General features: G+C 44.1%; 1 protein-coding gene across 2 annotated transcripts in view; it reads left to right on the plus strand.

The window, feature by feature from the left end:
- The first annotated feature begins 365 nt into the window (after nt 1-365).
- Nucleotides 366-13,570, plus strand: part of Bcl9 (BCL9 transcription coactivator) — a 67,436-nt gene continuing 54,231 nt past the window's right edge. The window contains exon 1 of one of the 2 annotated variants that reach the window (XM_048351898.1): nt 366-605. The gene's annotated coding sequence lies outside the window, so the exon portion shown is untranslated. The remainder of the gene's footprint in view (nt 606-13,570) is intronic. The other variant, XM_048351896.1, reaches the window with a different exon arrangement.

Consider the following 13,570-nt stretch of genomic DNA (forward strand, 5'->3'; position numbering starts at 1 on the left):
TTTCTCTCCCTGCCCCCAACTCAACTCAGCCTGAGCTTTTTTTTTTTTTTTTCCCTTTCTTTCTTTTTTTTTCCCCATGTCTCTTAACTTCAACAGTGAGGTAGCAACTAGCTGAGCTATGTGTGTGTGTGTGTGTGTGTGTGTGTGTGTGTGTGTGTGTGTGTGTGTACGCGTGCACAGCTAGGCCAAGCTTGCCTGTCACTGGAGAGTTTTAGTTTGCCTTCCAGAAGAAAGGAGGAGGGGAGACAGGAGGGGAGGGGGGGAGGGGAGGGGGAGGGGTGCGGGGAAGGGAGGGAGAATGTCTTGTTTGTGGCTTGTCAGCAATTGCTTGAGACAAGCTTCCATGTGTGAAAGCTACTTGGCATGAATGCCTGGGCCGTACCAAGTGTGAGCGCAGCCAGAGGGGGAGTCAGAAGAAAAACAGATCAGACCAGAGCAGACAATAGGGCCCTAAAGTGTTCCCCCTAAGTTGCTTTGATGTTGTCCTGGTGTCTTGATACCAGGAGGCCAGGGATTGCAGGCAAAGGGTCTTTTTTTTGTCTCCCTTCACTTTTCCCCCTCAGTTTCTGAAATGATTCTCCAGAATTTCTCCTCATAAAAAAAAGGTAAGCGCCCTTAACAATCGCTTCTTCTGTGGCAGGCTGCTTGCCTGGGTCTGGAAGTGGAGGTCTCATTCCTGCGCTGGCGTCCAGTGATGGGAGCTCCCGCGTTCACCCTGGAAGTCCTTGCCAGGAGCTCAGGGCTGGGGGTGGCCCCTCTTTCGAGAGAACCCCAGTAACAGGATCTGTGCCTCTGGGTTGGTGGGGGAGAGAGGGTGGAAGAAGAGAGGGGTGGGAGGCGGGTGGAAGGGTGGAGGATGGGAGAGAGAGAAGAGAGAGGCTTGAAAGATGAAGGAAAGCAGCACTGAGAGAGCAGTGGTTCAGGGAAGCCCCAGAGCCAAGCCCAAAGAGGCCTGCAAGCTTTGCCGCGCAGTTCCCAGGCTGGGGCTTGATGAGTGGCTGCAGACATTGCAAGCAACTGTGTGTGCAAACGTGCCTGTGGATCTGTGTGTGTGTGCGTGTGCACGCACGCGTGCCTCACACTGCCCTGGCATGCCTCTTTGGAAGGGGTGGCACCCCAGCCCTTAGCACCCCCAAGCAGCCTGTAGAAGAAAGGCAAGAAGGAAGAGCAGAGAGAGAACTCTGCCTCAACACAATCCAGAAACTTTCCCAGTCCCAGAGATTTCTCTTGTTGGTAGACACTGTCAAAGAAATGAAGGTGGTTCTGGGTCTCAGTCTCCCCATCTGTAACATCCAGGGAGATGATCTGGGGGGCAGGTGTGGAGGGGTGCTGCCTGTTTGACTGTCTGGAATTTAGTGAAACAGAACAAATCACTCGATTTACAAAAAGACATAGAGAAATCTCCAAGCTAGAAAGGCAGTGGCATCCCAAAGTAGAGGTGTAGGCATTATTCGTGATGGTGACAACCATGATCAAAGACTGTCCCTAAAGACACCCCGAGACTAATAGACCAGGAAGCACACATCGAGTGCCTGAGCATTTCTTAGGAAACAAAAACCCTTTTCCACCTGTTGGTTTCTGTCCTTTTCTGCGTGTCTTTCCCTCAGATTTATTGGCTGATTTTCGCCGAGAGTGGGGTGGGAGGGGCTGGGTTTTTCCCCTTTCCTCCTCATATGTACATATGTATATACATGTATATATATATATATATTTATGAAGGTCAGTGGAAGATGTTGGAGAAAGAAGAAAAATGTGTATCTAGTTAGAGTCAGTGAGTGAAGCTCTTGTGTTTTCTGGCAGGGGCTGAGCATGCATTCCCATCTGTAACCTCTACCTTGGAGGTTAAAGATTTTTATTGTGGCTTTTAGAGATTAAATGAGATTTATTTACAATCGCCATTTATCAGAGTAAATATCTTACTGTGTCGGTGTGAGGGTAAAAATGTGCTGGCTGTTTACTTGCTGGTGGTTTTGTGGATAAAGCCTTTTTGCTGTTTAAAGTGACATCTTGAGAGATGGGAGTGGAAGGTTACAATCAGTAATATTCATCTTTAAAATGCTTGTTTGGAAGCAAAATAAGAAAGTCATCTCTTTTTGTTGTTGCTGCTGTTGGTTTGGAACTGTGGGTTTGCTTTCTTTTGCACAGGGATTTGCGTTGAGAAGCTGTCTGTTGTAGGTCTAGCGGAATTCTCTGGGGGGAATTTGGCTTTCTTTGCTAATTCTAGGTCTTCTGTGACTCCAAGCTCTCTACTTGTCAAAGAAAAATATCTATCAAAGTCTAAGAGGCTGCGACTCCTGCCATTCGAACTCCAGTCTGTAATAGCTGGAGACAGGCAGCCCCAGCTGACAGAGCCAGGGTCTTCCAGAGAAACCTAGAAGCTTGACTGCTGGGTAGGAGACAGGATGAAGGAAAGACATTAGAAGGCCTGCATCTGACAAGGAAGTCCCAGAACTTTCTTTCATTTGATCTTTTATTGGACTGCGGCTGCTTTTTTTTTTTTTTTTTTTTGCATCTTTACTTTTGTGCCAGTACCGGCTGGGGCTTGAACTCAGGGCCTTATACTCTTGCTTAGCTTGATTTGATTGTAGCTGGCGCCTTAAAACTTGAGCCACACCTCCACTTCCAGGTTTTATCTGGTTAGTTGGAGATAGGAGTCTCTTGGGCTTGTCTGCCTGAGGTAGCTTCCAACCACAACCCTCAGATCTCAGCCTCCTGAGTAGTTAGGATTACAGGCGTGAGCCACGGGTGCCCAGCTCAGTTAATTCTTTGGGTGGGCCGTTACTATGCACCAGGCCCCATATTGGGCACTGAGGATATAAGAATGAGCCAGACAAGCTGTGCCCTGTCCTCAGGGAGCTGCCTGTCTCGTTGGTATGATCAATATTAACCACCTGGCTACACAAATCAGTAGCTATAACACTGATCATGTATATTGAACAGCATACAGATAGTATTATACATCAAATCATATGGGTTATTGATCTTAACTCTGTGACCACACACAAGCTCCCTGTCCTTTTCTCTGTGTGGTTGACGCCCCAGGACCCAGCTGACTCCCATTATACTGGTTCAGTGTGGTTCAAGGCTGCAGACAATTCACACACACACCGCCACTAATATAGTGAGTTATATGAATAATATCTACTGACCCTTCACACTGCTAAATCACATCATGGCCAGCCTGGCATTGGTGGCTCACACCTTTAATCATAGCTATTCAGGAGGCCAAGATCTAAGGATCATAGTTCAAAGCTGGTAAACAAGAGAGTGATGCCCCAGTATTGGCACCAAAAATAAATACATAATATATAAGTAAGCACCCCATCTTTGCTATGTGCCAGTCTATGTAACAGTTGTTATCTGGGCAATTTCCATACTGTTAAACCCTAATGGGATTGGAGGGGAGTGTGGTCAGTAAGCCCCTGCCTTACTTATTCCCTGGTTCCCAGGCTGACGCTTAGCTGTAGGAAATGCCAACATAATCCCCTGTCATTATGGAATTCCAGAGCCATAAGTGTGAAGAAATGACCTTTCCCTAGCCTGCAAGGACACACAGCAATTTATACATGGAAAAGGTTTTTTTAGAACCTGGCACTGGTGGCTCATACCTGTAATCCTAGCTACTCAGGATGCTGAGAGCTGAGGATCACAGTGTGAAGCCAATCTTGGCAGACAAGTCTGAGACACTCTTATCTCCAACTACCCAGCAAAAGCCAGAGCGGAAGTGTGGTTCAAGTGGTACAGCACCAGCCTTGAGCAAAAACACTGAGTGTGTGAAGCCCTGAGTACTGGCACAAAAGAAAAACACAACAACAAAAAGATTGTTTAAAATCTTTAAAACAGATCCCACTTGGGTCTGGTTTTTAGAATCGTCTGGCAGAGGTGATATCAAAAGTAGAGCCATGCCCCTTCCCCTCGATTCATGATCTTTCTTGGGGAGAACGCTGGGCTGAGATGTCAGTCATTTGTAAGGAGGTGGGTTTGTGTCAGAATTTTTATCACAGCTTTCTACATTATGTCTTTCTCTAAGACTCAGGGGAGTGTTGTCTTTAGTGTTGTCAATCTGGCGTCGTTTTCTTTCTCTTTCTTTCCTTCTTTCTTTCTTTTCTTAAGATTAATTTAATAGTTTAAAAAGAAGACAGACATGTCCACCCACACGTAAATCATAGGTTTGGTGCCTATACTTTGGGAACCCACACACATTGTGTGGTTAAGTCATGTCATGAGTAAAATTAGAGTCATTTTTATGCACCCAGCGTTGTTACGCAGCGACTTACCCAGCCCACACTGTAGCAACAACTTAAATGGCAATCAGAGCTTGCCTGGTCTGCATTTGACACCTGTGGCCCGTGCCTTCTCTCTATTGGAGTCTGCTCACTTCTGCCATTCTCCCCTCCCTCACCATTGGGAGCTGCTGAGGTGGGGGAGGGGCAGGCTGCATTGGCATTGGAAATGTAATCCAAAGAGATTGGGGGATTGAGGAGCAAATCAAAACAAGAACCTGGTTGGAGGAAAAATGTAACAGTCAGATAGCAGAGAAACAGGCTGTCTCCAACTCTTGAGACAGCAGAAGTGAAAAGGGTTTAGGACATTTGAAAAGATGCAATGAGCCAGGTGCAGGTGGCTCACACCTGTGGCCCTAGCTACTCAGGAGGCTGAGATCTGAGGATCTCCATTCGAGGTTGGCCCAGAACAGGAAAATCTATGAAACTCTTATCGCTAGTTAACCAGCAAAAAAGATGGAAGTGGAGGTGTGGCTCAAGTGGTAGAGCTCCAGCCTTGAGCAAAGAAACCAAGTGACAGTAGGAGGCCTTGAGTTCAAGCCCCAATACTAGCACAAAAATAAATAAATGGCTATGTGCCGACACTTGTCTAAGTAGAACTGTTGGGAGACTCTACTCCCATCAAAGGCAAAACAATCACAGCATGCAGGATACCCCCCCAAACTTACTAGTCACGAATGACTACTTATGCAGATACTTTTGTGGAAGGAAATTTTGTCCCCCTTCCCCAAAAAACATCAATATAAAAAATGGAAACTTTCCCCATTCATTCCTTTTAAGCCTTGACATTTTAATGCACTCTAAAACTTCTGCTTAGTCCTCTCTTATAACCACCCAGTGAATTAAGTCATACTTTTATACTTGCGTATATTTGAGTAAGGTTATGTGACTCACCCAAGAACTCCCAGGAAATAAGGGACAAGATGTCTCCTGGTTAAATGTCTCAGTTAGCTCATCTCTTCAAGAGAGGAGATACAGAAAATGGGGGCAGTCAGCATGCCCTTTTGATTCAAGGCACTGTGGTGGTATGATATTAAAATAATTGCCTTGGTTTCGATGACTTTCCTTTAAAGATGAAAGTGTAACTCAGTGTTAGTGTTCATCCCTGTAATCCTAGATACTTAGGAGGCTAAGAGCTGAGGCTCTTAGTTCAAAGCCAGCCTAGGCAGACAAATGCCTGTGTCTCTTATCTCCAGTGAATGAGCAAAAAACTGGAATTGGAGGTGTGGCTCAAAAATGCCAAAAAAGAACATGAGATTCTGAGTTCAAGCTCTGGTACCAGCACCAAAAAATACTGAATTCTGATTTAGCCATAGCATGTTGTCTATACTGGACCAGCTTCTGATTTGGGTTTTACCAAAATCCCTTTCATACTCTGAGCCTCTGTTGGAATGAAAGGATTGGACTAACTCATTCCTAAGATTCTTTCCCACTCAGCCAGTTGGGTGTTAATCTGGCTCCATGGATAAGAGACTCCATGAGCCTGGTCTGTGATCATCATTTGTACAAAGCCAAATTCAAGAATTATGGCTACTGAAGCGCTTTGTGGCCACATGGGGTCCATTCTTCTACAGGCAGCATACCAACTATATGAGTGTCTGAAGTGAAGAGAACGTTAGGAAAAAGCAGGATTTGAATCCCTGCCTTGTGAGAGAATTTGCCAAGTCAGCATGCAGAAGGTATACATGCAAAGGGCTCTAAAAATCCTTTTCCAAAGAGAGTAGGCTGTTATTTTTCTCGGGCCAGTACTGGTGCTTGAACTTGAGGCCCATGGGCTGTGTTACTTCAAGTTGTAGGTCTGCCATTTGTACCTCAGCTGACTTTTTTTTTTTTTTTTTTTTTTTTGCCAGTCCTGGGCCTTGGACTCAGGGCCTGAGCACTGTCCCTGGCTTCTTCCCGCTCAAGGCTAGCACTCTGCCACTTGAGCCACAGCGCCGCTTCTGGCCGTTTTCTGTATATGTGGTGCTGGGGAATCGAACCTAGGGCCTCGTGTATCCGAGGCAGGCACTCTTGCCACTAGGCTATATCCCCAGCCCCGACTGCTGACTTTTTGATGGTGGTATTGGCTTTGCCTGTCCTGGCTGGCTTCGAACCTCGATTCTTAGATCTCAGCCTCCTGAATAGCTAGGATTACAGGTGTGAGACACTCTAGATACAGTGCCATGGAAGATTTGGTGATTAGTTGCATATATATTACATGTATGTAATAGGTACATACCTTAGACAGGATGTGAGTAATAAACTGCTTTGGCAATGTGACTGGGAGTAAGTAGAGAGAGTGTAGAGAGAATGAACGACATTTTCATTAATCATATCTCCTTTCTGAGAAATTTCAAGCACTATTCATGTAGAATTGGTTAATTCTTTGAAAAGATATACTATAAAATTTTTACAATATAGCTCTTAAGACAACTTTTCAAAGCCCAGAGTAAATTCTTCTGCCATGTTTTAGGAGTCACATCTTGCATGTAGTGTAGGAAGACAGACCATCTCAAGACTGTTTTGACAGGGAGTAAACTAACGACTCCTCTAATTGGCCTTACTTTTTTCCATCTGAAAAAAAATGTGTAAGATATGATTGTTTATTTTGTTGGGGCATAGTAATGCAAGCCTGTAATCCCTGTGTGTGGCCAGTTGAGATCAGAGGATCATGAGTGTCTCAAAAAAAAAAAAAAAAGGTATAATTACTTCCTAATTTGGAAACTAGGTTTTGAAGACTGTGATTATTTTTTACATATTGTGTTAGTTTATTTTGAGTTGTTTAAGGTGTCTAACATTGGAGATTATGCTTAATTTTCTAATAGACTTAAAAAGTACATATGTAAAAGTGAAATATTATTGACTTTACAGGTGAGAAAACAGGAATGAGTTTAGCAGTAAGCTTTATGGAACATATGATGCATTGTGTGGAGATGTGTAAAATGTTGTTATTGATGGAACCTAACTTACCATAAAGGGAATAAAAAACATATTCTACATATTATTGTTGCTAATCTCTTTTTTTGTTTATTTGGTGTGTGTGTGTGTGTGTGTGTGTGTGTGTGTGTATGTGTGTGTGTGTTGGTCCTGGGGCTTGAACTTAGGGCCTGGGCACTGTCCCAAAGCTTTTATGTTCAAGACTGGTGCTTGACCACATGAGCCACAACTCTACTTCTGTCCTTTTTGGTGCTTTATTGGAGATAAGAGTCTCCCGGACGTTCCTGCCTGGGCTGGCTTTAAACCCCAATCCTCAGATCTCAGCCTCTTGAGTAGCTGGGATTAGAGGAATCCAGGTCATTCTTTTGTCTTGTTGCAAAGAATAAATTTCACATTCATAATCAATGTTTTGTATATCCCCCAGCTCTCCCTCCTCCTATGTCTCCAGCTTTCCCCTAACACTACTATTCTTTACTACTATTCTTTCTTGTTTTGTCAATCCTGGGGCTTGGACCCAGGGCCTGAGCACTGTCCTTGGCTTCTTTTTGCTCAAGGCTAGCATTCTGCCACTTGAGCCACAGCACCACTTCTGGCTGTTTTCTGTATATGTGGTGCTACCCAGGGCTTCATGTATACGAGGCAAGCACTCTTGCCACTAGGCCATATCCCCAGCCCCTGCTACTATTCTTTGTGTTTCCATTGTCAGGCCTTGTGATTCCCTACGAAGAGTTTATTTTTAATGTAGAAGAATCACTGACTATACGGAAATTGGCCTCTTACCCTTACTAGAGCTATGTATTGACACTTAGGTAGTAGCTGAAAAGAAGTTTTCTTCCATCTCAGCAAGACAATAGAGATATTGAGGCCCTCTGAACAGTTAGAAGAACAGTGAATATCTCCAAAGTCAAGAAGGTTAACAGTGGGCTGGGAATATGGCCTAGTGGCAAGAGTGCTTGCCTCATATACATGAAGCCCTGGGTTTGATTCCCCAGCACCACGTATATAGAAAATGGCCAGAAGTGGCGCTGTGGCTCAAGTGGCAGAGTGCTAGCCTTGAGCAAAAAGAAGCCAGGGACAGTGCTCAGGCCCTGAGTCCAAGGCCCAGGACTGGCAAAAAAAAAAAAAAAAAAAAAAAGGTTAACACTGCTCCCCACGTCTCTAAAAAAAATGGTCTTAAGAGCTAAGCCCTCTAGAAAACAGATTCCACTTGCAAAGAACTGACTGCCCAGAATTTGCTCAAGAGGCATTTGCTCAAGGGGCATTTGGAGGGGGTGGTGGGGGGCACTCAGACAGAACTAGAAATTAGAATTCACAGCCTTTCCTTTCCAAGTCAGCTGATGGAAGGAATGGCTTCCATCTCACAGCATCTCCTCCTATCACCCTGTTGCTTTTTTCCCCTAGCACTTTCCCTGATCTCTTGTCTTCTGACATTGTTCTATATAACCTCTCTCAATCTCACATCTATTTGTTTATGTGTGTGTGCACGTGTGTGCACATGCACGTGCAAATATACCAGAACTAAGGCTTAAACAATGCCTTACAGTCTTGCTTGGCTTTTACCCTAAAGACTGGCACTCTGCCCTTTGAACCACACCTCCACTTTTGACTTTATATTGGCTAATTGGAAATAAGAGTCTTATGGACTTCCCTGCCTGAGCTGGCTTTAAGTCATGATGGTCAGATCTCAGCCTCCTGAGAACCTGGGATTGCAGGTGTCACTGCAGCTTCTATACCTATCAGGCTCCGCCGTGCCCAGAGCTCTCCTCTCTCTATGCTGCCTTCTTCCTGTTGTTGTTTGTTTGTGTTTTTTTAAATCCTGGATTCTTCCATGAAATCCTTTCAGTTATAATTTTCCTGATAATTATTTCATTCTTTCCGAATTCTCTGTTGAAAATTTGCAAGAAAGAACCCAGTGAATTTGTCTTTTGGGTCCTGCTTTATGAGCCAGTGTCAGCCTATGGTTAGAGTTGTCCCAGAACCTGAAGTTCACCTGTAGTCCAGGCAAAGGGGCATGGGCAGAGCAGGGCTGTTGTGATTGATGGCAGACCACAGTACCTTTTGGTAGAAACTGTCAAAGATGTCTATCTACTCTGCCACATAGCTGACAGCAAGAGTACTTGACATATCTAATGTACATCACTATGGAAGTCTAAAGAAAGGAAAGATGGGCAGGTTATTAGAAATCCAAATGTGTCATGGATGATCATTAATTTAACTACGTTCAGAAGACCATGAGAGCAAATAGTAAATTCATACCCAAGAAAGAAATTAGGAGAGTGAAGGATGTTAGAGTTAGCTCTTAGGTGATTGATTTCACCTCCTACATTGGGATGAAGCAAGAATCAGTGGATGGGGGAGAGACGACATCTACCAACACATGTCCCAGAGGTCATTGCAGTCCTGGAACTGGACACGTAGCAGCCTCTGTAAGGAGTTGGGGCCTGAGCTTTCTTCCTGTGTGTGGATTTGGTTGGTTTGTGTTTCTCTATACTTCCTGATTCTATTCTTGATCTTTCTTATCAGCTGCTTGGAGAACAATCTGAATTGGTTATGTGACCTTGGACTATTTATTCTCTCTCCAACTCACTCTACTCCTTTGTAAAATAGGGATTAAAAATTATTAGGTTGGCACCTTGTTATAAGAATGAAATTTGAAGCTGAGTGCTGGTGGCTCACGCCTGTAATCTTAGCAACTCAGGAGGCTGAGATCTGAGGATCTTGGTTCAAAGCCAGTCCTGATTGGAAAGTCTGTGAGACTCTTATCTCTAATTAACTACCAGAAAATCAGAAGTGGAGCTGTGGATCAAAGTGGTAGAGCAGTGTTGAGCAAAAGAGCTCAGAGACAATGCCCGGGCCCCAAGTTCAAACTCTATGACTGACAAAAAAAAAGATGATATTAAAGCTATCATATATTTAAAGTGATCAATACATTATTGCTATGGAATAGGCCCCTTTTCAACTGTAGCAATTTATTCTTGGACATAGAAAGGGAGGAGACATTGATCAAAACACTAATGCATTGAAATTTTACTTGTTATGTCAGGCACCCACTGGTGATCCTAGCTATTCAGAAGGCTGAGATCTAAGGATCATGGTTTGAAGCCAGCCTGGGCAGAAGAGTCCGTGAGACTCTGATTTCTAATTAAGCAGCAGAAAGCTAGCTGAAGTTGAGTCACGTTTCAAGGGGTGGAACACCAGCCTTGAGTGGAAAAAGCCAAGTAAAGTCACGAGGCCCTGAGTTCAAGTCTCAGTGCCGTGCGCACACGTGTGCAACACACACACACACACACACACACCTATTCCCCCACAATTCACTTGTTATATCATTCATTCATAGTTACTGAGTATTGGCTATGTGTCAAGGACTGAGCTCAATTCTATCATATGTTACCTGATTTAACTGGGCACTGTTAACATTTTTGACTCATAGTTGAGGACACTGGGGACTAGAAAGCCATTGGACAAGGTCAGGCAACTACGAAATGACAGAGATAGGGGCTGGGAATATGGCTTAGTAGTAGAGTGCTTGCCTTGTGTACATGAAGCTCTGGGTTCGATTCCTCAGCACCACATATATAGAAAAAGCCAGAAGTGGTTCTGTGGCTCAAGTGGTAGAGTGCTAGCCTTGAGCAAAAATAAGCCAGGGTGGGGGCTGGGGATATGGCCTAGTGGCAAGAGTGCTTGCCTCGTATACATGAGGCCCTGGGTTTGATTCCCCAGCACCACATATACAGAAAATGGCCAGAAGTGGCGCTGTGGCTCAAGTGGCAGAGTGCTAGCCTTGAGCAAAAAGAAGCCAGGGACAGCGCTCAGGCCCTGATTCCAAGCCCCAGGACTGGCCAAAAAAAATAATAAATAAGCCAGGGACAGTGCTTAGGCCCTGAGTTCAAGCCCCGGGACTGGCAAAATAAATAAATAAACAAATAAAATAAAACATGGTACTTAGTGATAGCTCTAAGCTAAGTCTGTTTAAACCTAGGTTCCACTGACTTCAAAGGCTTTTCAGAACCTTATATGACTGAGTCAAGGCGAAGGTCCTGTCAGGGTGGTACTTGTTTGGCACACTGGCAGTGGAGGAGCTGGTTAAATGAAGAAGAGTGGTAGGAACACATCGCAAAGATCTCATGCCTGAATCTGATTGTCATGGTCACACAGGCAAGGCAAAATTTGGAAAGAGTACAGACAAGACCGTTTTAAGTTATTTATTTATTGTGAGGCTTAAACTCTGGGCCTTGCACTCTCACTTAGCTTTCTCACTCCAGGCTGGTGCTCTACCACTTGAGCCATACCTTCACTTCTGAGCTTTTTGCTGGTGAGTTGGAGATAAAAGTCTCAAGGGCTTTCTTGCATAGCCTGGCTTTAGAACTGTGATCAGATCCCACCCTCATGAGTAGCTAGGATGACAGGTGTGAGCCATTGGTACCTGGCTTAAATAACTTAAATATTAAAATTCAGTTGCTAAGGTCGGAAGAGGTGATTTAATACACATGATGAATATATACTGTATGATGTATGACACTATAGGAAACAGAGGAGGAGTGGGGCTTGAATCCCCTACTTCTAAGGTGCTTTATCCTGGAGGAAGGAAACAGATGATCAAGCAACTAACTATAAAGTATACAGCAATGGGCAAAAGAACTGTGGTAGTCAAAGGCGAAAACAATTAATTTGGCAGAGAAAGGAATGTGGTGGCAGGGGAAAGGTTTCCTGCAGGAGATGGCATTCGCCATGGTCCTAGAAGGGTTGAAGAGGCAACGCCAGAAACCTCTACACTTGTCCTTTCTACTCACACCAGTGGTTTTATAAAAGCTAGAATAGGCTGGACATTGTCCCGCATGCCTGTAATCCTAGCTATTCAGGAGGCCGAGATCTGAGATTTGCAGTTGGTAGCCAACCATGGTAGGAAAGTCCATGAGACTATCATGTCCCATTTACCAGCCAAAAGCTGGACATGGAGGTATGGCTCAAATGGTAGAGAACCAGCCTTTGGTGAAAAAGTCATGTGTGATCCAAGTTCAAACCCCAGTACTGGCAAACACCGAGAAAGAAAGAAAAAAAAGAAAGGAAGGAAGTAAAGATCCTAACTGATTTTTTAGGCTGCAAGAGATTAGGCATGATAAACAGAAATTGCCATTATTATCAAGAAGCATCGTTAAAATAGTATGAACTAATAAACTTACTTCCTTTGCTTCATTTTGCTGGCAGAGTGGGAAAGCTTGATAAACGAACTGGTCTTTTCTATCTTTAATGCCTGTGATTCTCTGAAATTTTATGTAGACAAGTACGCGCTAATGTACATGAGGAGGAACAATTGAAGCAGCTCATACTCGCTGATGGGCTGTGAATTGCTCTCATTGGAAGTGCTCAGGAAAAAGATCTCGGATTCATTGTGGGCTGCTCAATGGAGACATCTGCTTGCGGTGCCGCAGCAGTGGAAGGGATGAATGAGATCTAATAGGCTATATTAACTTTGAGAATGGAATAAAGAATAATGCAGAAAATAATATAGTGCACATCATTTGCCATTGACTATGTCAGTAATTACAATAAAACAGTTTAATGATCTACAATGACGTTATGACTTCACCTGAAAAATCACAATTCGGCATTGGGGGTGTCTTTCATTTCAAAACCAACAAACAGAAATTTTAGAAAGGGAAGAAAATCCCAAAGAAAGAAATGCAGAAATACAAAGGAGGCGAGAAACACAACAGACAGGCTCAAAGCATACCAGGGATTTGCTTATAATGAGAATCGGAGGGGGGAGGAGGAAGGATATTTTAATTTAGGGATAGCGCCAACCCCCCCCCCCCACAATGAGATTGTACACATTTATTGAAAATTAATGAAAGTTTCAGAAAATTGCTAGAGCTAGCCCCTGATTCTCTTTGGTAAAGAGGTCAGAGATCTGCAGGATAATTGAAATCCCTACTAATCTCCTGCCCTCGTTTTAGCCATTAGTCCCAGCATTCTGTCCTACCAAAGTTTGAATCGATAAATAAATATAAGATCCCATAGGCTAGGGGTGATGAACTGAACAGTCATGACAAGGACAGCCTGGGGCACAATCAAGTGGCCTGAGTTCGAATCTGCATTCCTTGCCCGCAGAACCTTGAGTGGAACTGCCATTGACACCCACTCCCTACCTGGGTCAGTGCAGACAGAGGTGATACTTTCCTGCCTGGGCTGGCTTTGAACTGCAGTCCTCAGATCTCAGCCTCCTGAGTAGCTAGGATGACAGGTGTGAGCCACTGGTGCATAGTGGTAATTCATTTTTGATGTCTGTCTCATAGGAGGCATCTTGTGGAGATTCTTATTCCTCAGTATATCTCATTACTTTAAGAGTCATTGAATCATATCCTTACAATAGG

Source organism: Perognathus longimembris, chromosome 7, assembly GCF_023159225.1.
Source record: "Perognathus longimembris pacificus isolate PPM17 chromosome 7, ASM2315922v1, whole genome shotgun sequence".
NCBI classification, from domain to species: domain Eukaryota; kingdom Metazoa; phylum Chordata; class Mammalia; order Rodentia; family Heteromyidae; genus Perognathus; species Perognathus longimembris.